Consider the following 25,828-nt stretch of genomic DNA (forward strand, 5'->3'; position numbering starts at 1 on the left):
AAGTGTAAAAACAAAACAAAACTATTCTTTATTAAACCATAAAACTTGTAGGATTTTTTTTTGCAATATATTTACTTTAAGAAAAATGAGACTATAAATAATTATAGCTTACAAATTTTTATTGGTGAATGGTGAGACCTTTGTATATCTAGGTACAAGAATAGGAGAGCCTTTGATGAAGTTAATACAAAGTTTAGCAACTTAAATGGAGTTGATTTCAATTTAGAGGTAATAAGAATTTTAATAGATTGAAAGACAAATAAAAAAGTACGCCTGGATTTTTCAGTAATAATACCTCTCATGTAGTTCATGAAAGAATTTATATTCAAAAGACTTCAAACTCAACCATTTACAACGTGTTAGTTTCTTAAATTTTCCATAAGTTTACAGTGCTATTTTAATGTATTTCTTTTCTAAGTGTTCTCTCAGAAATAGCTGTGATTCACACAGCAAATTTCACAGCTTTGGCAAAATTTAATACTAAATATGGTAACTCTTGTTTAATGTGGAAAAAATAATAAAATGGTCTTTAATAATCCATATTAAGACTTTAAAATAAGATATGTACACAATCTTTAATTTGATTCCATTGGGTAGACACAAACTCTCTTTGTGTTAGGAATTTTAGCCAAAAGTCCATTAAGTAAGCAGTATAGGCCTGTGTATTTGTCAGTGTTCTCTGGGGAAACAGAACCAACAGGAAATATCTGTAAGTATGAGATTTTATAAAGGTGTCTCAGACAGCTGTGGGGATACAACAAATCCAAATTCTGTAGGGTAGCTGCGGTCTGAAAGCTCCGATGAGGTCTTAATGAATCCCCCAGGAGAGGCTGGCTGACTAGCTGAAGCAGAGATTCTCTCTTCTGACCTCTCCTTTAAAGCCTTCAGCTGATTAGATTAAACATTACTAATTGCAAGAGACACTCCCTTTGGCTGACTGCAGATCTGATGATTTAATAATCCAGCCTTCTGATTTTTTTCACCAGCCATGAAATGTCCTTGCTGTAATGGTTAGGCCAGTGCTTGCTTGGCCAGACAATTGGGCACCATCACCTGACCAAGTTAACACATGAAACCAAACCATAGTAGCCTATGAAAGAGATATGTGGGAAATCCTTTGTTTTAGTGGTGCAGTTATTCTAACACATGAAGCTGAAGTTCTAGGCTCTTCTACTTTCATCTCCTTCCCATTTTTTTCAGTTCTTCATTAAGGAAAGAGCTTTTTAAAAAATTTAATGACTACTTCCTACTCCAGCAATACAGAATCAAAACTCTGGAGATGAGGTCTTCTCATATATGCTTTTAAGAAACTCTTAATAGATTTCTAAAGTGACAGTTACCCCTGGGTGCACACCAACCAGTCTAGGTAGACCAGTTCTCAAAATTTTATGGTTTTTATGAATCTTGAAGGAAGCAGCTCTTAGGAGATATAAATTCCAAATCTTATCCCCATTTAGTTCTGGGCCAGCAACTTGTTCTTTAATAAATTGGGATAATAAATGCAAAGAAGAACAATGGTTTTCCATTAGAGAAGAACATACTATTTCATTTTTTTATTCTTTGTTGTACCATAATGAATTCTTTTAGAATTCAGATATAGGAGAGGAATATGACATGAATAATTTTCTTTAATTTTCTGTCACTTGGCTGTTTTATTTTCTGTTAACTTTGTGTTATATGAACGTTTTGTCATTGTTGATTCATTTTATTTTGATGTATTTATTTGGCATAACAGTGAGGGAAGATGTGCTCTATTTTGTTTATACATCATTGTTATAAAATTTTAACTTCACAAATGATTTGAAAAAATTACTAGTTTTGTACTGTTTTTCATATTTGGATATTGTTCTGGATAAAAATAAGCAAAGCAACCATTTAATGTCTCTGGAAGTAAATTGTCTTATGAGCATACAGCAAATAGAGAAACATTTATTCAGGAATATCTACTAAATCCCAGTTAAAATAGCAAGAATTTCTGGCACTTGAGCCACAGCCTACTCCCACTCCCTTCCCCCAATTCAGTGTGTTAAAAGGTAGGAGGGGCAGACAGGTCTGCTCTCAAATGCTCTAACTTGTGCTGCAGAAGCTGTCTTCCAAGGAAGTGCTGTCAAGAGGACTAGGGCTCCCTTCCCCACACCTAGCACCTACTCATAGTGTGGAAGTCAACCCCAGGCACAGCAGTCTGAGAATACCAGGCTCTGATTGCCCTGGCACCAGATTATTCATAGAGCAGAGGGGCAAGTCATTATGTTTAGTATCTACATCCCACCCACTCAATATCTGTTTGACTATTACAGGTGCCACTCTGGTTGAAATGGGCCACTGTCCCTGTCCCCCAGCTTTTGTGAAATGATACAGACATTCTACCCAGGAGAAAGGGAGATCATAAGAACTGAGAACTCTATAGCTGTTCCGGATGGGACTGGCTTTATTTGTAACAATGTAGAGAATTCATGCCAAAAGGTATGAAAGCAGTGGGGGGGGATCTTAGTGCTGAGTAATTAAGAGAAGGTTGTAGCTGTAAGATAGTGGAAGCAACAAATGAAACAGTAGATCAGCCAGACATTTGACAGAGAAACCAAGAAAAGAAAGAGCTAAGAAGAACTCTCTTAGGTCTGCAGCAAGCCTCAAAGACTGGCAACACTCTGTTCCTACATTGGGGCCCAAATTCAGACTGTGAAGCATTTTGTGCTCTTGGGAATTTTGTGAAAAGAGTGGAGCCATCAATCAACAGTTAGTGGAGATTCACAGTTGGGTGTGTGCTACCAATCGAGAGAGATCAGCTAGAAGGAGAAGAGTCAGAAGGGACCACATGAAACCAAAGTCATTCCTGGTGAATAGGGAGACTACATAATCAGCTCTGTGGCCTCTGAGAAGCAGCATTAGAAGCTGCATGCTTCAGTGAAAAAGACTTCATGGAGTCAGCCTAAGCAAAACCACTAAACAAATAATCAGGCAGTCACAACAACAGTAAGCCCTGGAAAGAAAGGAAGGATTAGTGTCTAGAATTAGCGTGTTGTATTATCTAACATGTCCAATTTTTAGCCAAAAATTATGAGACATGCAAAGAAACAGGAAAATGTGATCCATATACTGGGGTTGGGGGTGGGTGGGAGCAGTCAATACAAACTGCCTATGAGGGAGTCCAGATGTTGGATCTAGCAGACAAAGACTTCAAAGCAGCTATTTTAAATATGCTTAGAGAACTTAAATGAAAATGTGATGACAGTGCCTCACCTTGATAAAGAATATCAATAAAGAGATGTGGATTATTCTAAAGAACAAAATTCTGAAGTTGAAAAGTACGGTAATGGAAATGAAAGATTGACTCAAGGGGCTCAGCTCGAGGGGTTGAACTGAAAGAAGAAAGAATTTATCTCACTTGAAAATAGAGATTATGAGGCCTGGATAAAAGGATAAAGAAAAATAAACTGAGCCTCAGAGAAATGAGAGATGTCGTTAAGTGTACCAATATATGCATATTAGTAGTACCACAAGGAAAAGAGAGAACAGGATGGAAAAAATTTTTTGAAGAATAATGGCTGGAGACCGCCACCTCCACCTCGGTCACTGCTGCCACTACTACCTTGATCCCTCAACCCCCGCCATGGCCAAGGAGCTCTCCGCGGCCGTGTCGTACACTGAAAATCATTTCTACTGCCCTGTCTGTCAGGAGGTGCTCAAAATGCGTGTGTACACTGCAGCCTGTCAGCACGTTTTATGTAGAAAATGTTTCCTGACTGCAATGAGAGAAAGTGGGAATACACTGTCCCCTCTGTTGTGGAAACGTGACTAGAAGAGAAAGCATGTTCTGAATGGGCCTTAGACATTGAAAATATCATGAGGAAGTTTTCTGGTAGCTGCAAGTGCTGTGCAAAATAGATTAAATTCTATTGTATGAGACATCATGACAAATCTTGTAAGAAGTATCAAGGTAAATATGGTGTTTCTTCTATCATTCCAAACTTTTAGATCTTTCAAGATTCAGTAGGGAGTGAAATGTCCACATCTGACAACACAGAAACTTATCAAGAGAATACAAGTTCTGGGCATCCCACCATTAAATGTCCCTTGTGTCAAGAAACAGATTTTACCAGACAGGTTTACTAGATCACTGTAACAGCAGTCACCTATTTCAGATAGTTCCTGTGACATGTCCTATTTGCATGTCTCTTCCATGGGAAGATTCTAGCCAGATTACTAGAAATTTCGATAATCATCTAAATCAAAGCCATCAGTTTGATTATGGGGAATTTGTGAACCTTCAGCTAGATGAGGAAACCCAGTATCATATTGCCATTGAAGAATCTTTCCAAGTAAACAGCTGAAGTCTATAGATCTCTGCATCTTTGTACCTGTAATTGCCATATTTATGGGGAGAACAACATAGTCATTTCAATAACTTGATGTGTATATTAATAAAAGTAACTCTGTCTATTGTGTTAGTTTTTTAATTGAAAAGTAATGTGAGCCATCTAACAACTTCATTCTTGATAAAGAAATGAAAGTTATATTAGCTTTAAAAGTATTAAAAAAGGATTATATTTGATAAAGAAATGAAAGTTATATTAGCTTTAAAAGTATTAAAAAAGGGTTATATTTCACCAGTGTAATGGTGAAAAGGAAATCCCTGTTGTACTTTTATCTTTTTTATATTACATACTGAATTTTTCATTATTATATTGCTTTTGAAATTTGGTACAGTTTCTCACATTTACTTGTTCACTTTTAACACAGTAGCAAATTCTTAAAAATGTGATTGATAGAAACCTTAACAAATCTGAGCCAGTTATCAGAGTTGCATAGTGCAAACTTGAAGTGTTAAATGGAATAATCAGAAGTAAACTTTTTATAAAACTGATTCTAGCTGAAGAATTCAGCTTTAAGAAAATTGTATTTATATAACTTTTAATATTTTTAAAGACCAGTGAGATTTGTTTAATAAATTTAACTCTTTGAAAAGTGAAAGCTCATTGTAAAGATGTTTTCTTTTTGGTGTTAGTAGGAAATATCGAGAGAAAAATTTATTTCTTTGGTGGGCACTTGGTAATTTCAATCTTGTTCATTAGGCTAATTTGTAAACCCAAAACATGGTAAACTGGATGGTAGCTCTTTTGCCTCAGAACTTTTCAATAGCCAGTATTTCTGATTAGCTAAGATTAAACATTTATTAGATATTTTCAGTTGGTGATATTGTATTATATATATATTTAAGTGAAAGGTTTGGCTTCATTTCTCAGTTTAGAAATTAACTCAGAGTTAAAGATGTATATGTGTATATACACATACACACATATATATGTACCTACGTATACACTCATATTTGCATGCAGTTTGTCAGGTTATGTACAGAATGTCCATAAAGGATTTTTAAATGGACAAACAATATGGATTGGAGTGTTTAATTTAATTAAAATTTTGTGCATCACCAAATTTTTAGAAAAATAGTCATATGAATGTAGTCTAGTTGGACTGCTATTACTAACCTGAAAAATTGTGTTAACACACATACATACACACAATACCTGTTTATATGGTTCTCGTTATTTTCAAAGATAATGTGTGACTCATTGTGAAGTAGTTAGATTTTTCCAGCCATTCTGTTTCACTCATTTTAGTTTGTTTATTTTATTTTATTGTTTTTATTATGATCATTCCATTCTACATATATAATCAATAATTCATAATATCATCATATAGTTGGATATTCATCATGATCATTTCTTAGAACATTTGCATCAATTCAGAAAAAGAAATAAAAAGACAACAGAAAAAAATTCATACATATCATACCCCTCACCTCTCCCTTTCATTGATCACTGGCATTTCAATCTAAATTTATTTTAACATTTGTTCCCTCTGTAATTTATTTTTATCTCATTTGTTTTACTCGTCTGTTGATAAGGTAGATAAAAGGAGCATCAGACACAAGGTTTTCAAAATCACGCAGTCACTTTGTGCAAGCTATATCATTATACAATCATCTTCAAGAAACATGGCTACTGGAACACAGCTCTACATTTTCAGGCAGTTCCCTCCAGCCTCTCCATTACATCTTGACTAACAAGGTGATATCTATTTAATGCGTAAGAATAACCTCCAGGTTAACCTCTCAACTCTGTTTGGAATCTCTTAGCCATTGACACTTTATTTTGTCTCATTTCACTCTTCCCCCTTTTGGTGGAGAAGGTTTCTCAATCCCTGGATGCTGAGTCTCAGCTCATTCCAGGATTTCTGTCCCACGTTGCCAGGAAGGTCCACACCCCTGGGAGTAATGTCCCATGTAGACAGGAGAGGATGGTGAGTTTGCTTGTTGTGTTGGCTGGAGAGAGAGGCCACAACTGAGCAACAAAAGAGGTTCTCTTGGGGGTGACTCTTATACCTAATTTTAAGTAGGCTTAACTTATCCTTTGTGGGGTTAAGTTTCATAGAACAAATCCCAGGATTGGGAGCCCAGGCTATTGCTTTGGTTGTCCCCACTGCTTGTGAGAGTATCAAGAATACAACTTTGGGGAAGTTGAATTTTCCCCCTTTCTCACCATTCCCTCAAGGGGACTTTGCAAATACTTTTTTATTGACTGTTCAAATCATTCTGGGATTTATCGGGACATCACTCTGGACAAGCCAACAAAATCTCATTCCCTACTCAAGGCTCCATATACTTACAGTGTTCAGTTAAGCTGACTACATAAATTATATTAGGAAATGCACTAGTCAAAATATTAATTTTGTACCAAATAAACATGTTTTGCTTTAGTCTCACACAAAAGGTAAAATTTTAAAATATTAATTACTATCTATTTTCAACACGCTGCAGTAATGACATTCCTGTGTTCTTCCACATGCAAAAACATTTTTTAAATTTGTGCATTTAGTCACTATGATTATGCACTCTAGGCATTCCTAGATTATGCCATCTCAGTCTTTAATGTCTATCTTGCTTTCCGATTTCATTTGTGCCCTCAGGCCTCCTCCCGCTATCGTTTCCACATTCAGATTCATTCAGTGTTTTAACATAATTGTATTACAGTTAGGTAGTACTGTGTTATCCATTTCTGAATTTTTACAGTCAGTCCTGTTGCACAATCTGTATCCCTTCAGCTCCAATTATCCAATATCTTACCATATTTCTATCTCCTGATGATCTCTGTTACCAATGAAATTCTCCAAATTTATTCACTAATGTCAATTTATATCAGTGAGACCTTACAGTATTTGTCCTTTTGTTTCTGGCTAATCTCACTCAGCATAATGCCCTTAAGGTCCATCCATGTTGTTACATACTTCATAACTTTATTCTGTTTTATGGCTGCATAATATTCCATTATAGGTATATACCAGTGTGTTTAGCCTCTCGTCTGTTGATGGACATTTGGGCTGTTTCCGTCTCTTGGCAATTGTAAATAATGCTGCTGTAAACATTGGTGTGCAAACGTCCGTTTGTGTCCTTGCCCTCATGTCCTCTGAGTTATATACCTAACAATGGTATTGCCGGGTCATATGGCAATTCTGTATTTAGCTTCCTGAGGAACTGCCAAACTGCCTTCCACAGCAGTTGTACCTTTTGATATTCCCCCCAACAATGAATAATTGTGCCTCTTTCTCCACATCCTCTCCAGCACTTGTCATTTTCTCATTGATAATGGCCATTCTGGTGGGTGTGAGATTATACCTCATTGTAGTTTTGATTTGCATTTCCATAATAGCCAGGGAAGTTAAGCATCTTTTCATGTGCCTTTTGGCCATTTGTATTTCCTCTTCTGAGAAGTGTCTGTTCAAGTCTTTTGCCCATTTTGTAATTGCGTTGTCTGTCTTTTTTAAAAATCTCTTTATATATTCTGGATACTAGACCTTTATCTGATATATCAATCATTTCCAAATATTGTCTCCCATTGTGTAGGCTGTCTTTTTATTTTCTTGACGAAATTCTTTGATGCACAAAAGTGTTTAATTTTGAGGAGTTCCCATGTATTTCTTTCTTCAGTGCTCATGCTTTAGGTGTAAGGTGTAGGAAACCGCTTCCTATTTTAAGATTTATAGGATATCTCCCTACATTTTCTTCTAACAGTTTTATGGTCTTAGATCTAATGTTTAGGTCTTTGATCCATTTTGAGTAAATTTTTGTATACGGTGTGAGATAAGGATCCTCTTCCATTCTTTTGCATATGGATATCCAGTTCTCTAGGCACCATCTATTGAAGAGACTGTTCTGTCCCAGGTGAGTTGGTTTGACTGCTTTATCAAAGATCACTTGTCCATAGATGAGAGGGTCTATATCTGAACATTCTATTCTGTTCCATTGGTCAGTGTATCTGTCTTTATGCTAGTACCATGCTGTTTTGACCAGTGTAGCTTCATAATATGCCTTAAAGTCAGGTACCGTGAGACCTCTGACTTCATTTTTTTTTCCTCAGGATACTTTTAGCTATTTGGGGCACTCTGCCCTTCCAGATAAATTTGGTTATTGGTTTTTTTAGTTCTGAAAAGTAAGTTTTTGGGGTTTTAATTGGTATTGCATTGAATCTGTAAATCAGTTTAGGTAGAATTGGCATCTTAACTATATTTAGTCTTCCAATCCATGAACATGGTATGCCCTTCCATTTATTGAGGTCTTCTGTGATTTCTTTTAACAATTTCTTGTAGTTTTCTTTGGATAGGTCTTTCATCTCTTTAGTTAAATTTATTCCTCAATATTTTATTCTTTTGGTTGCAATTGTAAATGGAAATTTTTTTTTGATTTTCCCCCTCAGATTGTTCATTACTAGTGTATAGAAACACAACAGATTTTTGAGTTAATCTTATAACCTGCCACTTTGCTCAACACATTTATTAGCTCTAGTAGTTTTGCTGTGGATTTTTCGGGGTTTTTGACATATAGTATCATATCATCTGCAAACAGTGACAGTTTTACTTCTTCTGTCCCAATTTTGATGCCCTGTATTTCTTTTTCTTGTCTAATTGCTCTGGCTAGAACTTCCAATACAATGTTGAATAACATTGGTGATAATGGATATCCTTGTCTTGTTCCTCATCTTAGGGGGTAAGTTTTCAGGTTTTCCCCATTGAGAATGTTGCTAGCTGTGGGTTTTTCATATATTCCCTTTATCATTTTGAGGAAGTTCCCTTCTATTCCTATCCTTTGAAGTGTTGTCAACAGGAAAGGATGTTGAATTTTGTCAAATGCCCTTTCTGTATTAGTCAAGATGATCATGTGGTTTTTCTGCTTTGATTTGTTGATATGGTGTATTACATTAATTGATTTTCTTCTGTTGAACCATCCTTACATTACCTGGGATGAATCCTACTTGGTCATGCTGTATTATTCTTTTAATGCACTCTGGATTCAATTTGCTAGAATTTTGTTGAGTTTTGCATCTGTATTCATTAGAGAGATTGGTCTGTAGTTTTCTTTTTTTGTGATATATTTGTCTGGCTTTGGTATGAGGGTGATGTTGGCTTTGTAGAATGACTTAGGTAGCTTTCCCTCCTCCTCTTCAATTTTTTTGAAGAGTTTGAGCAGGGTTGGTACTAATTCTTTCTTGAATGTTTGGTAGAATTCACATGTGAAGCCATCTGATCCTGGACTTTTCTTTTTGGGAAGCTTCTTTATTACTGATTCAATTTCTTTACTTGTGATTGGTTTGTTGAGGTTGTCTATTTCTTCTGGAGTCAATGTTGGTTGTTCATGCCTTTCTAGAAAGTTGTCCATTTCATCTACATTGTTGAATTTCTTAGCATAAAATTGTTCATAGTATCCTCTCATTACTTCCTTTATTTCTGTGGGGTCAGTGGTTATGTCTCCTCTTCTATTTCTGATTTTATTTATTTGCATCCTCTCTCTTCTTCTTTTTTCAGTCTTGCTAAGGGTCCATCAATCTTGTTGATTTTCTCATAGAACCAACTTCTGGTTTTGTTGATTTTTCTCAATTGTTTTCATATTTTCAATTTCATTTATTTCTGCTCTAATCTTCATTATTTCTTTCCTTTTGCTTGCTTTTGGGGTTAGTTTGCTGTTCTTTCTCCAGTTCTTCCAAGTGAACAGTTAATGCCTTGATTTTTGCCCTTTCTTCTTTTTGATATAGGCATTTAGGGCAATAAATTTCCCTCTTAGCACTGCCTTTGCTGCATCCCATAAATTTTGATACGTTGTGTTTTCATTTTCATTTGCCTCGAGGTATTTACTGATTTCTCTTGTAATTTCTTCCTTGACCCACTGATTGTTTAAGAGTATGTTGTTGAGCCTCCACATCTTTGTGAATTTTATGGCCCTCTGTATGTTATTGATTCCAGCTTCATTCCTTTATGATCTGAGAAAGTGTTTTGTATGATTTCAGTCTTTTTGTATTTATTGAGACTTGCTTTGTGATCCAGCATATGGTCTATCCTTGAGAATGATCCATGAGCACTTGAGAAAAAGATGTATCCTGCTGTTGTAGGGTGTATGTTCTATAAATGTCAGCTAAGTCTGGCTCATTTATGGTATTATTCAAATTCTCTGTTTCTTTATTGATCCTCTGTCTGGATGTTCTGTCCATTGATGAGAGTGGGGAATTGAAGTCTCCAACTATAATGGTAGATGTGTGTATTTCTCTTTTCAGTGTTTGCCTCATGTATTTTGGAGCATTGTGACTTGGTGCATAAATATTTATGATTGTTATTTCTTCTTGTTGAATTGTTCCTTTTATTAATACATAGTGTCCTTTGTCTCTTTTAACTGTTTTACATTTGAAGTCTAATTTGTTGGATATTAGTATAGCTACTCCTGCTCTTTCCTGATTGTTATTTGCATGAAATATCTTTTTATCCTTTCACTTTCAATCTATATTTATCCTTGGGTCTAAGATGTGTTTCCTGTAGACAGCATATAGATGGATCCTGTTTTTTAATCCATTCTGCCAGTCTGTGTGTTTTGATTGGGGAGTTCAATCCAATAACATTTAGTGTTATTACTGTATAGCTAGTACTTTCTTCTACCATTTTGCCTTTTGGGTTTTGTACATCATATCTAATTTTTCTTCTTTTTACCTTTACTGATAATCTTCATTTCTACACTCTTCTCCACACCTCTCTATCCTGTCTTTTTGTATCTGCCTCTAGTGCTCCCTTTAGTAGTTCTTATAGAGCCAGTCTCTTGGTCACAAATTCAGTGATTTTTTTGTCTGAAAATGTTTTAATTTCACCCTCATTTTTGAAGGACAATTTTTCTGGATGTGGAATTCTTGGTTGGTAGTTTTCTCTTTTAGTAACTTAAATATATCATCCCACTGTCTTCTCGCCATCATGGTTTCTGCTGAGAAATCTACACATAGTCTTATTGGGCTTCCGTTATATGTAATAGATTGCTTTTCTCTTGCTGCTTTCAAGAGACTTTCTCTTTGATATCTGACATTCTGATTAGTGTCTTGGAGTACGTTTGTTTGGATCTGTTCTTTTTGGGGTACGCTGCACTTCTTGGATCTGTAATTTTAAGTCTTTCATAAGAGTTGGGAAATTTTCAGTGATAATTTCCCTCCATTAGTTTTTCTCTTCCTTTTCCCTTCTCTTCTTCTGGGACACCCACAGCACGTATATTCGTGTGCTTTGTGTTGTTATTCAGTTCCCTGAGTCCCTGCTCATATTTTTCCATTCTTTTCCCTATATTTTCTTTTGCTTGTCATATTTCAGATGTCCCATCCTCCAGTTCACTAATCCTATCTTCTGCCTCTTGAAATCTGACATTACAGGTTGAAACAAACAATGGAAACCTACAATGTCAGATTTCAATATTGTTTTTTTCATCTCTTCCACTGTGCCTTTCGTTCCCATAAATTCTGATTTTTTTTTCAGATTTTCAATTTCTTCTTTTTGTTCATTCCTTGCCTTCTTTATATCCTCCCTCAATTCATTGATTTGACTTTTGATGAGATTTTCCATGTCAGTTCAAACCTTCTGATTTAATTGTTTCAGCTCCTGTATCTCATTTGAATTGTTGGTTTGTTCCTTTGACTGGTCTGTGTCTTCAATTTTCCTAGTGTGATTAGTTATTTTTTTGCTGTCTAGGCATTTAATTACCTTAATTAGTTTATCCTGGAGATTGTTTTCACTTCTTTTACCTAGGATTTTCTTGCTAGATGACTTTGTTGTCTATCTGTCATTTGACATTCAGTTCAGCTTATTCTGGACCACTAGCTTAGGTTTTGTTTAACAGAGCAGAATTTTTCAGTTCTTGTTTTCTTGTTTCTTACCCTGCCTGTATGGTGTCTTTTTCCCCCACCCTTAGGAGGGTCTACTTAGGTATTATAGACCCCAGCCATATTTTCCCAGACCAAACTGGCCTTTCAGGAGAAAAGAGTCACCTGCATCAGTTTTACCTGAGGGTGAGACCCAACAGGTTGAAAGACTTTCCTGTGAAGTCTCTGGACTCTGTTTCTCATATCCTGCCCAGTACGTGGTGCTTGTCTGCCTGCTGCTCCCACCAGCATAAGGTGATGTGGTACCTTTAACTTTGGCAGACTCTCCCTGTTGGGGGCATGGTGGAGACAGAGGAAAGCTTGTGGGCTGGCTTTAATTGCTTCAAATTTCTAAACCCTGGGGTCTGAATTCCTTTAGGGAGGAAATCCACCTGAGTTGGGCCCCATACCTCTCCTGGGAAAGGCACAGGCTCCAGAGAAGCTCTACAACAAGCTTGTTTCTGCCTATGCCTGGGGCATTTGCAGCCTGAGAAGCCCTGCCGCTGTATCCAAAGGCAGTCAAGCCTTTGTAGAAACACAGCCACAAAATAGAAAAATCCTTCTCAGAGCAGGAATCCCATTCCTCAGGTTTGCCAATCAAGAGCCTAAGTTGGTATGTTGCTTTGCATACCTTCAGATCCTATGTGCCCCCTCCTTTCCTTCAGATCCCAGACCCTCTCACGTATTATGTGGTATCAGATCCAAAAACCCTCTGTTTCTGTTTTTCTTTTTCCGTCAGCCCTGCCCCCTCGGTGCCAGGGCAAAAATCAGCATCCTCCACTTTGACCAGGTTCAGCTGAGCCGGAGGCCAATTTTTAGTAGTAAGAATTTGTGAATTAATTCCACAATTGAAACTTAGTTGCACTCAGCCCCTGCTGCTGGTAAAGTCCCTTTCCGTTCCCCTCTGGGAAGCAGCCTTTTGGGGAGGGGTTCCAGCCGCTGCAGCTTGGGAAACTCACAGTTCTGGGGGACCTCGCAGCTGGTCCAGCTGGTCCAGACTGGGGTACGCTGTTTGTCTGGTCACTGACGTGGCCCCAGGAATTGTTCTATAGTGTTCCTGGCTATTTAGTAGCTGTTCTGAAGGACTAACTAAATCCCACATCTTGCTAAGCCGCAATCTTGGCCACTACCCATATTTTAGTTTTAAAGCTGAGTTTGTACTTAATATCAATCATGAGATTCCTGAAGTACCTGGTACTAGAAGGCCCAAATCCCAGAATAAAGGGTTAATAGTTGATTCACTGACATACCATACTAATTTATATTGTTTATGCTTTCTTTAAAATAAATAATTAAAAGAAGATAAAATCTCAGAATTAGTTTGCTGCTCTCTCTATATATGTATATATATTTGTATAAAAGGGTGTATCTTGGTTTTGTTAAAAACCCTGTTGACTTTTCTACAATGAGCATTTTAAACCTGATTTAATAAGAATGTTAATTTTGGAAAAAAAGAGAAGTAATGGCTGAAATTTTTAAAATGTAATGAAAAACATTTTCTATGCATTTAAGAAACTTTCCAAACTCTTAAGTAGGATAAACAAAAAGAGATCTATATCCAGTCACATCATAGTCAAAATGTTGAAATTCAAAGACTGAAAATCACAAGAAAAAAATAAAATGGCCCATCACCTAAGAAGATTAACAACTAACTTTTGTTAAAAACAATGGCAGTCAGAACACAATGGGAAAGCATTCATAGTTCTGGAAGAACAAAACTGTCAACTAAAGATCTTGTGTCCAGTAAAAAAACTGTCTTTCAGAAATGAAAGGTAGACTTCCAGGGAGATGAGTTAGTGGCATGAATTGAATTCATGCCTGCTCCATGGAACAAGATAGGGGACAGGGAGAGAATGACTGGGATTGTAGTCCTGAGGTCTGAGTTCGCAGGGTCTCCACGGTTTTTTGGGGGAGGAAAGAGGCAGGGAAATCAGGACAGGGAGAGTGGTATGGGTTGGATTGACTGTGATCCCTACCAGGGGTGGACTGTGGCATGTAGGCAAGTGTGGATTGGAGGGAACTGAACATCCCTCTGCTCCAGCCTGCCCTAGCTCCTGGTATGGAAACCTCCCTGAGCAGCATTACAGCTGGCAGTGCCCATGAGGAACCCAGAGGTGAGTGCTGGGAGTAAGTCACCCAGCTGGGTGCCAGGAATAGCCATCCTGTCTGGCGTAGTTTGTGGCAGATCTGCTAGTGCTGGGTGCTAGGGTCATCTGTTCCCCAGGAGCTAGTCAGCTTTTCCATCTGTTGCCTCAGGCTGAGAGCAGCCTCCCTGTAGTGCATGCTGTCTTCCAGGCAGAAGTGTAGGAGGGATGGGCCTGGGAAAAGCAGGTGCCTCTGGAGCGCCACCTGCTGGTGAGAAGCGGTTAAGTGCCGACTGGCTGCTGCAGTTAGGTAATAGGGAGCCTGAGGGGAGGTGCCTCAGGAACACCACCTGCTGGTGAGGAGGGGTAAGTGTAGTTAGGTAAACTGTCCGCTTTTTTAATTCTTTTTCTCCTTTCCTTTTAAAAATATTTTTTCTATAGATATATTTTTATTACTAGTGTTGTTTTTATTTTTCATGTATTTTATATGTATTCTTATTGATTCTTTACTTTTTTTTTCTTTTTTTATTTATTTTTATTCTGTTAGTTCATTTAAATTTTCTCTCTCCTGTGGACTCCACTCTGAGTTCATTTCCAGTATACTATATCTTGAGGTATCTCCTGGCCTTGGGGCCTACTACTGTTGAGGTGTGTTTTTTTATTGTTGTTGTTATGTTTTGTTTTCATGGTTTTTTTAGGTATGTTGGCTGAGAGATGAGCCCATGTCTCCCACATGGCAGGCAGGTGTTCTGCCACTGAAGTATCCCCATACACCCTGGCGTAGGTTTTTTTTTTTTTTTTTTTTTTTTTCCCCCAATGGTAACATACTTCTTTGGTGCAGCTGGGGGGAAACAGATACTCAGATTCATTGCCAATAAAACTGTTAACTGGTACAATCACTGCATATGGCAATATCTATTGATATAACAAATATATAAGCCTTTCACCTAGGAGTCCTATTTCTAATGTGCATAATGACATAAGATCAAGGTTTAATTACAACATTGTACTGTGAAAGATTAGAAACAGCCCAAATATCCATCAGGAGGGGACTAGTTAAATTACAGTTCAGTCATACCTAACTATGAATGCTAAACTATGGAAAACTATCCAGCTGTTTAAAATGAATAAGGAAGCTCTTTATGTATTTATCTAAACATTCCTAAGATGTCATTAAGTAAAAAAACAAGATGCAATATTGTGTTTTGTTTTCAACCTTTGATATAGAGGGGGGTGAAAAACAGCATAAATATAATATAAAAATTATAATCTGATATAAATAAGCATAAGTTTATAAAAATTATATAAACAAGCACAAATTGATATAAATAATAAATTTATATTTACTTGCATTTGCATAAAGAAAATCAGGAAGAATACATAAAAAATTAATAAAAGTGATTATCTGGGGTGGTTGAAGGCAAAGGGATGGAAATTAGGTAGAAAAAAGAGCAGGAAGCTTTTCATTATAAATTTTTTTTTCTTTCTTTAGAGCCATGCAAATAAAAAAAATTTATGAAATTTTATGAATTCATAAAATTAAAATAAAAATTTTTAATTGAGCCTTTTACTACTGCAGTAACTTACCACTTAGTCCATAGCTGTTGCTCACACAGCCAGACGAACTCCTGACCCTCAAGTAGAATTGTACCCCCTACATGAGATCTGGGCCTTGGTTTGGCAGGTAATAAGTGACAAACCAATTGCAAAAGGAAATCTTCAATCCAAAGTAAAGTAAATACAAAACTTTAGATGAGTGAAAGAAACCAACTTGCAAAATAACCTTGTTAAGATAATCAAATGTCCCGAACACAACAGAAAATCATGAAGCACGTGAAGATCAAAGCAGAAATTGCCCAGCCAAATGACCATATCAAAACTCCAGAGGGGACACAGGATATGGAGCAACTAATCAAGGATATTTGTAAGGAAATGAAGGATATCAGGAAGACACTAGAAGAGCATAAAGCAGAATTTGAAAGTTTAATAGAAAATGACAGATCGCAAAGATGCAGTAGGCCAAATTAGAAATATACTAGAGACAAAGGATAAGATTTGAAGAAGCAGAAGGAAGTATAACTGAGGTAAAAGAAAGAACAGTTGACATAGAGTGCACAAAAGAGCAAATGGCAAGAAAGATGGAGAAAATAGAACTGGTTCTTAGGAAAATGATGGACAACAAGAAATGCACAAATATAAGAATCATTGTTACCCAAAAGAAGGAGCGAAGTAAGTGTAAAAGGGCTGGCGAAGTTAGTTGAAGATATAATCGGGGTAAACTCCCCAACCCTTATAAAAGACGTACATATGCAAATCAGAAAGGCCCAACAAACTACAGATAGAATAAATCCTAATAGGCCTATTCCAAAACACATGCTAATCAAACTGTCAGATGTTAATGAGAAGTAGAAAGTCCTGAAAGTAGCACAAGAAAAACGATCTACTGCATACAGAGGAAAATGCGTAAGACTGAGTTCAGGCTACTCTCAGTAGGTACCATGGAAGCAAGAAGGCAGTTGTATGATATATTTAAGATCCTGAATGAGAAAGGCTTTCAGCCAAGAATTCTTTATCCAGCAAAGTTATCCTTTAAAATTGAGGGAGAGATTAAAACCTTCAAAGATTAAAGTCCAGGAGAACTACTCAACAAGAGATGTGCCATACAAGAAATATAAAGGGAGTCCTGTCAGCTGAAAAAAAAAGTCAGGAGAGGAGAGGAAAGTCTGGAGCAGGACACAGTACTGAAGAATACCTGTAATGGTAATTTAAAGGATAAAAAGAGAGAAAAGGAAAAGATATGACAAAAAGTAAGGAATAAGATGATAGATTCAAGAGCTGCTTTATAATAATTACTTTGAATGTAACCCACCCATTAAAAGATACAGATACACCGAATGGATTTAAAAATATAATCATCTATATGCTGTTTATAAGAGATATATCTTAGACCCAAGGACTCAATTAGATTGAAAGTGAAAAGATAGAAAAAAGATATTCTGTGCAAGCTGTAACCAAAAGAAAGCAGGAGTAGCTATACTAATATAAGATAAAATAAATTTTAAATGTAAAGATGTCATAAGGGACAAAGGACACTACATATTAATAAAAGGGACACTTCACCAAGAGGAAATAGCAATCATAAATGTTTGCACTCTCAAGCAAGGATCTCCAGAGTACATGAGGTAAACATTGGCAAAACCGAAAGGAGCTATAGATGTTTTAATAATAATAGTGGAAGACTCCAGTACACTACTCTCCACCATAGATAGAGAATCGACAAAGAAATAGAGAACCTAAACAATGAGATAAATGGATTAGATCCAATAGACATAGGTAGATCATTACACCGAAAGACAACAGGATATGCATTCTTTAGCTCACATGAAACATTCTTCAGGATAGATCATGTGCTGGGACACAATCTGAGTCTTTATAAATTTAATAAGATCGAAATTATCCAAAGCACTTTTCTCTGACCAGAACGGAATTAAGCTAGAAATTAACAATCACCAAATAACCAGACCTTTCACAAATATATGGAAATTAAACAACATACTCTGAAATTATCAGTAGGTCAGAGAAGAAGTTGCTAGAGAAATTGGTAAATATCTGGAGATGAATGAAAATGATAATACAACATACCAGAACTTATGGGATGCAGCAAAGGTAGTGCTAGGAGGGAAATTTATTGCCCTTAAATTCCTATATTAAAAAACAAGAATAAACAAAAAGGAACAAAGTTGTGAGGCATGCAACACTGTGAATGAACCTGTGGGACATTTGGTGAAGCAAAAGAAGCCAAAAACAAAAGAGCAATTATTGTATGGTCTCCTTTAGAAAATGCTTGTAAGAAAACAGGGGCCTAGAGTGTAAGCTCTTGTAGCTGTCACATTTTGTCTGAAGTGGTAATTATTTTTTCTGTATTTTGAGAGGCTGTTTTATATATGTATACCCTGGTATTCAGAGATATAAATGGAGGTGGTCAGGTCAGGATTAAGGTAATTCAGAATACGGGGGTAAGGAAGACGCCTGTATTTTAGAACCTCACCTACTCTTTGAGTCTAAGGAAGAAATGTTTATTTTGTTCAGAACCTAAATTTTCTGTAGCACATAATCTAGCTTACCCTGTCTAGTTGGCTCATTTAAACATTTGATACACACGGAGCCCAGGATAAGAATGAGGGCCTTTAATCCTGTATAGATTATTGTAATGCCTGCATACATCCAAGAATATATTAAGTAGCTAACCAAAAAGTATTGGCAAAGTTCCTTGAGAAATGGGAGAAAAAATATGAAACTATGAAATTTTACCACCAGAGAAACCCCTCATACTGTGTCAAACATAAAGGACACCCAAATCAATAGGCCAAACCCTTGATCTTGAGGCTTGCTCTTGTGAAGCTTATGTATGTAGTGGAAAAGCTTAGCCTGCCTGTAAGTGTGCCTAAGAGTCAACTCAGAGGACCCCTTGTTACTCAGATGTGGCCTCACTCTCTCTAAGCCCAACTCTGCAAGTGAAATCATTGCCCTCCTCCCTACATGGGACATGACATCCAGGGGTGAAAGTCTCCCCGGCAGCATGGGAGATGACTCCCAGGGATGAGTCTGGCCCTGGCACTGTGGGACCAACAATGCCATCCTGACCAAAAGGGGTAAAAGAAGTGTAACAAATAAGGTATCAGTAGCTGAGAGAGCTCAAATAGAGTCAAGAGGCTACTCTGGAGGTCACTCTTTTGCAAGCTTCAGTTAGACATTGCAACCTACCATTACTTGGAAAAAAACAACCAAAACCATTTCAGCCAATCCTAACGAACACCTAGGGTGATATATAAGATTCTACAAAGGGTCTATACACTAGGGTAACTTTCTATGAACTTACAATCTCAAGATGGGTCTCTGTACTAGATTAGTCCTGAAACCTAGAGGAGCCAGCCTCTCCAGAGCATCAGCTAGTTCCATGTCCCTACCCTTTATTATTGACAGTCCTTTGGACATGAAAAAGTTAGAATGGGCATAGCCTAAATACCCCTAAAGAGTGGAGAAAGATCAAAGGTGATGGTGGAGTTATACAGAGAAAGTAGAGTTTAACGAACAAGTATGATTGCTGAATCGTTATATTGATATTTCTTTTAGTCTCCAGTATCTTAGAGCAGTTAGAAGTAAAAACCTAAAATTGTGGAATTGCAACCCATACCAAACTCTGAAATATGTTCTACAACTAGTGCTGCGGTTTGAAATGTACTGCTTTTTTGTATATATGTTACTTTTCACAAAAAAAGAGAAAATCGTGATGATAAGAAAATATATATTCCTTCTAGCCTCCAATGTACTGGAGCAGTTAGAAGTAAAAACCTGAGATGATGGCATGGTAGCCCATGACAAACTATGGGATCTGTACTGTAACTGCTTGTTAAAGAGTGCTTTGAAAACTGTTGCTTTTTTCCTCCTTTACGTTGTATTATACAATTTAAAAAGTAAAAAAAAAAAAAAAAAGAAAAGAGTAAGCAAAACTTGAAAACGTAATTGCTTACCTGGAGAATTTAGAAAAAGAACAAACCTAACCCCAAGCAAATAAAAGAAGAGAAATAACAAAGATTAAAGCAAAAATAAGCAAACTGGAAAACAACAAAACGATAGAAAGAATCAACAGAACAAAAAGTTATTATTTTTTTTTAGAAAATCAATAAAATTGATGGACCCATAACTGGACTGACAAAGATAAAAAGAGAGAGGACACAAATAAACAAAATCAGAAATGAGAGGAGTAATTACCATGAATTGTGAAGAAACTTAAAAAGTCATAAGAGGATACTATGAGCAACTATATGCCAACAACTATTGATAACTTAGATGAAATGGACAAATTCCTAGAAATACACAAACTACCTTTACTGACTCTAGAAGAAATAGAAGATCTGCACAAACCAATTACAAGTAAAAGATTCAAGCAGTCATCAAAAATATTCCCACAAAGAAAAGCCCAGTACCAGGCGGTTTCACAGGGGAATTTTATTAAGCATTCCAAAAAGAACTAATACCAATCCTGCTCAAACTTGCAGAAAATTGAGGAAATAGGAATGCTTCCTAATTCATTTTATGAAGCTAATGTTACTCTAATACCAAAACCCCATGAAGATGCTACAAGAAAGGAAAACCACAGACCAATCTCCCTAATGAACATAGATGCAAAAATTCTTAACGAAGTAGTGGCAAGTTGAATCCAACACATTAAAGAACTATACATCACGACCAAGTTGGGTTTATACCAGGAATGCAAACGTGATTCAACACAAGAAACTCAATCAATATAATACAGCACACTAACTAATCAAAAGGGGAAAAAATCACATGATCATATAGATTGATGCTGAAAATGCATTCGACAAAATCCAGTATCCTTTCCTGATAAAAACAGTTCAAATGGTGGGAATCAAAGGAAACTTTCTCAACATGCATAAATGAAAAATCCATAGCCAACATCATACTTAATGGTGAGAGACTGAATGCATTCCCCCTAAGATTGAGATTGAGACAAGGAAGCCCATTGTCACCACTGTTATTCAGTAGTGTACTACAAGTCCTAGCTGGAGCAGTTATAAATATGAGAAAAAAAGGAAGACATCCAAATAGGAAAGGAAGAAGTAAAACGTTCATTATTTGCAGATAATATTATCCTATACTGTGAAAACCCTGAGAAACCTGATGGGGTTGCTGCTGCTTTTTTTTTTTTTTTTTTTTTTTAATGACAAAGCTTCTTGAGCTAAGAAATTCAGCAGAGAGGTGGGATACAAGATTAGTGTACAGAAATCACTTATATTTCTGTAACAAGCAATGACCTATCTGAGGAGACAGTTAAGGAAAATATTCCTTTCAAAACAGTGACCCAAAGAAGCAGGTATCTAAGAATAAATCTAACCAGGATATAAAAAATGGGTACACAGAAAATTATAAACATTGATGAAATAAATAAAAATTGACCTAAATAGATGGAAAGACATTTATGCTCATGGATAGGAAAGTTGATTGTCCTTAATATGTCAGTTCTACCAAAACTGATCTACAGATTGAATGCAATACCAGTCAACATCCCGATAATGTACTTTGAAGTGCCCATCAACAGGTTGAGTCAGTAAAGAAAATGTGGTATATACAAATGATGTAATATTATGCAGCAGTAAGACAAAATTATGTCCCAGAGCATATGACAATGTGGGTGAACCTGTAGGACATAATAGTGAAATAAGTCAGACACAAAAGGACAAATACTGTATAATTTCTCTATTAATAACTCTGGTGAAGGTAATCTCAGAGGTTACACTATAGAATATAGCAGACCTAGAGGTAGACAAAAGCTAGAGATTGGGAAAAGGATACCTAAAGAGGCTGAACCTAAATGCAAGGGAATGGATAGAAGTGATGGTAACTAATTAGCAGGGTTTTAAGTAACATTACCATATTGAAGGTGAATATGATTGAAAAGAGCTGATAGTGCTGTGTATCCCACTGATTAAATCAACAGTTATAAGTAAGTTCTCACATAAGCTATTTCAAAGGTTCAGTAGTGGAAAAAGAGTTAAGTAGAGGAGGGTTATAGGGAAAAACTAAAAATGCATGATATGGCCCATAGTTAACAGGAAGTCATCAACAATACCGCAGCACTACCAGGGGCAACTAATTGGGGGGTTGGGGGGTAGGGGAGTGATTAGAGGTAGTTTGATTTGATAGTTGGTGATGCTGTTTGCTGGTTCCTTCTCATTATGGACCAATGAAAATTGTATAAAATTGAAAGCACTGCTGCTTGATGTACACCTGTGCAAGTTTGAAAGGATTATGTACCCCTAGAAAAGCCAAATGTTTTAATCCTGATCCATCTTGTGGAGGCAGCTGTTTCTTTTAATCCCTATCCAGTACTTTAGGGTGGAAACTTGATTAGATTATCTCCATAGAGATGTGACTACACCCATTCCAGGTGGGTCTTGAGTAGTTTACTGGAATCCTTTAAAAGAGGAAGCATTTTAGAAAAAGCTTGAGAGACATGAGAACCAAGAGAGCCCAGTAACCAGAGACCTTTGGAGATGAAAAAGGAAAATGCCCCCAGGGAGCTTCATGAAGCAAGAATCCTGGAGAGAAAGCCAGCAAATGTTGCCATATTTACCATGCCTTTCCAATTGAGAGAGAAACCCTGAATTACATCAGCCTTTCTTGAGGGAAGGTAACCTTTGTTGGTGCCTTAATTTGAATATTTTTATAGACTTTCTTTAATTGGGACATGTTCATGGCCTTAGAACTGTAAACTGGCAATTTAATAAATTCCCTTTTTCTAAAAGCAATTCCTTTTCTGGTATATCACATCCTGGCCGCTTTCAATTAGAACAACAGCCAAGTGAGAATACTGTAAAACATGGTTTGTTTATTTTGAACACTATTCAAGATACCTAATAGAGGTAGCCAAAGGGTACAATGACTGAGAAGCACAATGACAAACTGTGATACATTTATGTAATAGGATATGGTGCAGCTGCATAAAGAAAGTATGTCAAGAGGCACACAACAAACTGAATAAATCTTGGGGGCAATGTATTGTGCAAAATAAGCCAGAAACAAAAGAACAAATAGTCTTATGCAAGCTTCAGAAAATATTTACAAGAAAATGGGAGCCTAGACTGTAAGCCCTTACAACAGCCACACTTAGTCTGAAGTTGTGAATGTATTTCTAGATTCTGAGACACAGCTATATGTGTATCAGTTGGAATTTCCCTAGAACTTTGTGTAACTCTCTGACACCTGACACGGAGAAATAGAGTGCTACAGGCCTGAAAGTTAGCATAGCTATATATAATAACAATTAAGGTAACCAAAAATGAGATCAGGCCTCAAAATTTAAAATGAAGCCAATCTGGCTGGGTCTAAGGTAAATAAAATACAGGGCAATTGCTTCTCGGCCTTTTGGCTAAGATCATGTGTAGTAGCTGTTCTTATCAGTTTAGTATCTGATACGTCCTCTATCCGAGGACAGTATATTGAGAGGATTTTTGGAGCAGGGAGATGGAGTGGGAGCTTGCTCCGTCCACTCCGCGCATCGACCTGGTATTGCAGTACTTCCAGGAACGGTGCACAAAAAAAACAGGGCAAAAGAATAGTGTATGTACTCTAGACTTTCACCAGTTGTATGAGACCAAAGGCAGGGAGGTTTTATTACATCTAGAACTAAAATTTTCTGTAACACATAATCTAAGTTAACCTGTCTGGATAGCTCATTTAAACTACCCAGCCTCCTGGAATCCAGAATGGGAACAAGGCCTTACAATACTGTATAGCTTAATGTAATGCCAAGATACATCTCAGACTTTGGTGGACTGATAATTAAACAGTATTGTCCCTTGAGGATCCAAAGGTGGGGGGAAATATATATGCAACTATTATATATACATGTATAATGTAATCATTTATATTTTTGTAATTATTAAACTTTCCCATCTGGAAACCTCAAGTTCCCTCTCAACCATTGGAGACTCCCAAGAAAATAGGCCAAGCCCTGGATTTTTAGGCTTGCCCTTACAAAACTTATTTCTGTAGGGGAGAAGCTAAGAGTACCCATAATGAGGCTTAACATTTGCTTCCAGGAAGCCTCTTTGTTGCTCAGATGTGGACTCTCTCTTTCTAAGCCCAATTCTGCAAGAAAAATCACTACCCTTTCCCCTGTGTGGGACAGGACATTCAGGGGTGAAAAATCTCCCTGACAGTGTTTGGCATGGCTCCTGGGGAGAGTCTGGCCTTCACACCATGGGATCAACAACTCGTTCTGAGCAAAAAGTGAGGTAAAAAAGTAAAAGAAGGCATCAGTGGCCAAGAGAGATCAAATGGAGTCTAGAGGCTATTCTGGAGGCTAGTCTTATGCAAGCTTCAGTTAGATAGTGCTTGCTTAACTCCAACTTATTTCCGTCCTGTTGACTCTTAAGAACACCTAGGGCTTGAATTGAGACTGTAAAGGTTTCATGCATTAGGTCTGCTTTCCTACAACCTATAGTTCTCAGGGGGGGTTCTAGGTCAGATAAATCCTGAAACCTAGAGGGACCAGCCTCTCCAAGATTAACAGTTAATCACATCTCCCTATCCTTTAGTGTGGTCATGCCTTCTCAACATGAAAAAGTCAGAACAGGCATTGCCTATAGATCTGTACAGATTGAGAGAAGGAGGAGGTATAACAGAGAAAAATATGATTTCACAAACAAGTATGACTGCTGAATGACTGTATTAATATTCCTTCTAGCCTCCAGTGTTTTGGAGCAGCTGGAAAGAAAAATCTGAGATGGTAGAGTGGTAGTCATGATAACCTCTGGGATCTGTTCTGTAACTACATGTTGAAATGTGCTTTGGAAATTGGTTTTTTTTTTCTTTCTTTGCTTTGTATATATGTTATGTTTTCCAATTTAAAACGTTTAATAAAAAATGAAAGGGAATTAAAGAAATTCCCAAATAAACCAGAACTGAGAGGATTTGTTGCTAGCAGACTCACATTAGGAAAATATTAAGCAGCTCTTCAAGCTGAAAGCAAGTGACACCAGACAGTAATTCAAATCCATACACACACAAAAAAAGAATGAGCTGATGAAGGTAATTATGTAGGTAATTATAAAAGACAATATAAATGTGTACTTATCTGAAGCAGTTGAATAAAATATCATATATAGTTGTATTCTTGTGTCTATAAATATAGAAATGTATTTGACAATATCAGCACAAAGGAAGCAGGTGGGAACACAGCTTTATTGGAGTAAGGTCATGATACCAGATGCTAATTAGAATCCACAGAAAGAATTGAAGAGAAACAGAAATGGCAAGTAAAAAGGTTAATGTAACAAACTGTAGATGTGTACTTGGTCTGCTTTGTTCTCACACGTTTAAAAAAGAAAACATAAAAAAAAAAATAATTAATTAAGATGATGTTCTGTTGCATTTCTAACATAGAAATAGTATATGTAATAATAACCAAAGAAGGAGGCAAGAACAGAGATATATAAGAGTTAAGTTTCCATATCTCACTGGAATTGTGCTAGTATAAATCTAAAGTAGATTCTGATAATTGGAATGAATACTATAAACCCCTAAAAAAAATCTCAAAAATATAGTGAACACACTATTAAAGGAATTAAAATGTTATACTAGGAAGAAGAAGAAGTCATGAAAGCAGGAACAAAAGAATAAAAAAAGACAAGACTTAGAAAACAAAAAGCAAAATGGTAAATGTAAATATAGACATTGATAACATAAAAAATAATATATGAATTCATTTTAAAAGCAGAGATGTCAGACTGGATAAAACAAGGTCTAACTATATGCTCCGTATATAAAAGAAACACTTTAGATTCAAAGACAGAAATAGACTGTAGGTAAAAAGAGGAAAAGACTATAAATCTTGCAATTAGCAACCATAAGAGAGCTGGAGTAGCTATACTAGTATCATGCAATACAGACCTTAAAACAAAAATCATTCCTAGAGAGAAAGAGGGGCAATGATAAAGGGGTCAGTCCATT

The 25,828-nt window shown here is 36.6% G+C and overlaps 1 protein-coding gene, 1 non-coding gene and 1 pseudogene across 20 annotated transcripts in view; all 3 read left to right on the top strand.

The window, feature by feature from the left end:
• The window catches only part of LCOR (ligand dependent nuclear receptor corepressor), a 220,089-nt gene that overhangs the window by 135,607 nt on the left and 58,654 nt on the right, over window positions 1–25,828 (top strand). The window lies entirely within an intron of this gene.
• LOC143654076 (E3 ubiquitin-protein ligase RNF138 pseudogene) lies at window positions 5–21,025 on the top strand (annotated as a pseudogene).
• On the top strand, window positions 23,224–23,414 carry LOC143654700 (U2 spliceosomal RNA). Its single transcript, XR_013161895.1, has one exon. It is a non-coding gene; the product is annotated as a U2 spliceosomal RNA (small nuclear RNA).

Source organism: Tamandua tetradactyla, chromosome 13 (genome assembly GCF_023851605.1).
Source record: "Tamandua tetradactyla isolate mTamTet1 chromosome 13, mTamTet1.pri, whole genome shotgun sequence".
Lineage (NCBI taxonomy): Eukaryota > Metazoa > Chordata > Mammalia > Pilosa > Myrmecophagidae > Tamandua > Tamandua tetradactyla.